The 2,731-nt window shown below is 54.1% G+C and overlaps 1 long non-coding RNA gene across 1 annotated transcript in view; it reads right to left on the reverse strand.

Moving 5' to 3' along the window:
• LOC112550782 overlaps window positions 1-1,057 on the reverse strand; it is a 13,067-nt gene extending 12,010 nt beyond the window's left edge. Inside the window, exon 1 of the long non-coding RNA XR_003094781.1 lies at window positions 1,027-1,057. This is a non-coding gene — a long non-coding RNA (uncharacterized LOC112550782). The remainder of the gene's footprint in view (window positions 1-1,026) is intronic.
• Between the last annotated feature and the right edge of the window lie 1,674 nt (window positions 1,058-2,731).

Below are 2,731 nucleotides of genomic sequence, written 5' to 3' on the forward strand. Positions count from 1 at the left end.
TGTTTCTGTCCCCCACCCCCCAGTCTGCGCAACTGCTGGGGTCCCCCATCCCCGTACCATCCCCCCTTCCATGGCTGGGCTAGCGCAAGTCACTGATTCCCAGGGGGGAGAGGAAACAAAGCCTCCCTATCCTGGTCTCAGGCCTCCAAGCTGGGCTTCATATTTAGGCAGACAATTATAAATCAAATCAAGCCTTACAAGCTGAAGATGTTTGCTAGGCACAGTTTTCCATAAATCACATTTGGGATGGGAGGTAGAAGAGAATCTCTCATGTAAAAGTTACAGCCCTCCACCAGTGAGCACGTATGCAATCCAGTTATCATAGAAAATGAGGGTTGGAAGGGACGTCAGGAGGTCACCTCTAGTCCAACCCCCTGCTCAAAGCAGGGCCAGCCCCAACTACATCATCCCAGCCAAAGCTTTGTCCAGATGGGTCTTGAAAACCTCCAAGGATGGAGATACTTTCTGGGTAACCTGCCCCAGTGCTTTATTACCCTTCTAGTGGGAAAATTATTCCCAATATCTAACCTCAACTTCCCTCGCTGCAGCTGGAGCCCATTGCTCCTTGTTGTCTCCTCTGCCACCACTGAGGACAGTCCAGCTCCATCCTCTTTCCAACCACCCTGCAGGGAGCTGAAGGCTGCTATAAAATCCTCCCTCAGTCTTCTGTTCTGCTGACCAAATACGCCCAGTTCACTCAGCCTCTTCTCAGAAGTCATGTGCATCTGCAGACACAGTCATCTTTCATCCCTCAGGAGAGAGAGGTGGGGGGACAGGCATGACCTGTGACTAAGCTCGCAGACTAGTGCTCCTGGCCAGTAAGTGGAAAAAAAAAACCCTTCACTTCTGATCACAACCCTAAATACAGACACATTTTAGCAGGTGCACAAATACACACTGTTAACTAAGACACCGTGCCCACAGAATGAGCAGAAGCAAAACAAAGTGGAGCTCGTGGATATTAACCCAAATACTAAATTAACAGACTTGAATTGGGACAAGTCTGTTATCCAGAAACCAAGTTACCTGTGAGGCAGTTAGAAATCCAAGGATCAGGTCTTCTGAGGAGAAACTTTCAAAGCCCCCGTGCTGAGCGGGAGCCTGTCTAGGGGACAGAGCATTGTCCAGGAAGACACAAGAGAAGAGCCTGTTTGTGTTGCAGGTTCAGCCACTAACTGCACCTGGGAACAGGGCACCTCACACTTCATCCCCCCCCCACCCCCCTTCCCTCACCTGTCTTGTCCAATTAGATTATTAACTCTTCAGTGCAGGGATTGTTTTTATATTATGTGTAGGTGGAGAGCCCCCGCAGTGCACGACTGGCACCTCGAACTGCCATCATCATGCAAATGACACAATGCCAACTTACACCCCCAGAAATTATGGCTCCAACCCTGAATAAACTTTTACCAATAGTCCATTTCCAGATGAGGGGGCTTTCCTTGAGCTCCAGCAGACAAGGGTTAAATCCCTGCTCAGCTCTGACACAGCTGTGCTGCATTGGAGCTGACGCCTGCCAGGTGAGCAGTCCCCAAGCTCTACATCATGCTGAAGAGTCAATCCCCCTTTTCTGGAAAATGCAGCGAGGGGAGGTAGGCCAATTAGGCCATGTTTAGTAAGGCAGTGCTGCATTTATTCAGGTGTCCCCCCACCTTCACCTGTGCATGGCTGGGCCTTCCCAGGCTGGCTGGCTCCATAGAAAGAAGAATCAAGACCCACTGCCCAGCACAAGCCACTGGGGCCACCCAGACATCTTGCCAGCTGCTGTGCAGTGGTGGGACACACAGGGCATCCTGGGAGTCTTGCACCAGTGGACTGGGCCCCATTCTGCCCTCTGTGGAGTGCTCCCATTCCCACCACCCAGCTCAAGCCCCCCAGGCCACCCAGTACATCCCACCAGAGCCTGGCACCACCAGCAGCTGGCAAGACATGCCAGGTGGCCCAGAGAATTTGCACCAAGCATCAGGGAAAGGAACAGGGAAAGATTGAGCTCTGCCAACCAACAGAAGCTCCCCAGGCTGCCTTGTGCATCCCACCGGAGCCCAGCACCAGCAGCAGCCAGCAAGATGCACCTGGCTGCCCTGGGGGATTGCACCAGGTAGGGGGGGACCCCACCTCCTCCACTCCCTCTTAGGCCTACCCCTCCCCCCCAGCTGGGAAGACCCCAACTCAGGGGGTCAAGACCAGGGAGGGGGCTAGCCTCTTTCCCCCCTCCTCCCTGCCCATGCATCAATGACTTCCTCCTCCAGCCCAGCCACATCAGAGGAATTACCCCCTGCCCCTGGCCACACCAGGGTCCTGGAGATCTGCAGCATGGCTCTCCCCCACATGTGGGCAGATGCCAGGCTAGGGGCTCAGCCTTAGGAAAAGGGGCTCCTTTCCCCCTCTACTCTGTGCATCAGTGACTCATGCTGGCCCAGCCCTCCAGGGGAAGAACTACCTGCCCCTGCAGCGGGGTAGACCAGGGCTAGGGGCATGCTAGGCTGGCCTGGGGGGAAGCATGGTGGTCCCCATGTGGCCAGACACCTGGCTCAGGGGGCCAGCACAGGAACAGAGGCTCTTTCCTCCCATGGGGAAAGGCTGGAAGGAGTGCTCTAGCACCTCCTGGCTTTTGGCCTGGATCAGTGCAGGCTTCTGCCTGCCTTTCCCAATTGAAAATTGAATATCAGTTCAGTTTGGTATCAGTTCAATCTGTGCAGCTTAGACAAACTTCTGAAGATTGAACTGATTT

Source organism: Alligator sinensis, unplaced genomic scaffold, assembly GCF_000455745.1.
Source record: "Alligator sinensis unplaced genomic scaffold, ASM45574v1 scaffold984_1, whole genome shotgun sequence".
NCBI classification, from domain to species: domain Eukaryota; kingdom Metazoa; phylum Chordata; order Crocodylia; family Alligatoridae; genus Alligator; species Alligator sinensis.